Genomic DNA, 901 nt, shown 5'->3' on the forward strand with positions numbered 1-901 from the left:
GGCGCAGTGACTCATGCCTGTAATCCCAACAGTTTGGAAGGCTGAAGGGAGAGAATGGCGTTAGCCCAGGAGTTGGAGACAGTCTGGGCAACATAGTGAGACCTGTCTCTACAAAAAATTAAAGATTAGCCAGGCAGGGTGGTGCACACTGCAGTACTTGCTACTGGGAAGGCTGAGGTAGGAGTATCACTTGAGTGCAGGAGTTCAAAGCTGTAATGAGCTATGATTGTGCCACTGCACTCCAGCCTGGGTGACAGAGTGAGACTCTATCTCCAAAAAAAGAAAAAAACACCACACACACAAATATGATAGCAGAAATGAAAAAAAAAAAAAAAACTATAAAAATTAGGAAAATAAAGTTCAATTCTCCAAAAAGTAAACAAAATAACTGATCGAAAAATAAGAGAAAAAGGGTTCGGCATGGTAGCTCACGCCTGTAATCCCAGCACTTTGCGAGGACAAGGCCGGTGGATCACGAGGTCAGGAGATGGAGACCATCCTGGATAACACGGTGAAACACCGTCTCTACTAAATATACAAAAAATTAGCTGGGCGTGGTGGTGGGTGCCTGTAGTCCCAGCTGCTTGGGAGGCTGAGGCAGGAGAATGGTGTGAACCTGGGAGGTGGAGTTTGCAGTGAGCAGAGATAATGCCACTGCACTCCAGCCTGGTGATAGAGTGAGACTCCATCTCAAAAGAAAGAAAGAGACAGAGAGAGAGAGAGAGAGACATAAAACTAGAATGGCATAAATTATCAATGAAATGTCATGAAAATATTCCAGAATTTAAGAATATTACTTAACGTTTTTTGAGACAGAATCTCACTCTGTCACTCAGATTGGAGTGCAGTGGCACAATCATAGCTCATTGCAGCCTCGAACTTCTGGGTTCAAGCGATCCTC

Source organism: Mandrillus leucophaeus, unplaced genomic scaffold, assembly GCF_000951045.1.
Source record: "Mandrillus leucophaeus isolate KB7577 unplaced genomic scaffold, Mleu.le_1.0 Scaffold624, whole genome shotgun sequence".
Taxonomy (NCBI): domain Eukaryota; kingdom Metazoa; phylum Chordata; class Mammalia; order Primates; family Cercopithecidae; genus Mandrillus; species Mandrillus leucophaeus.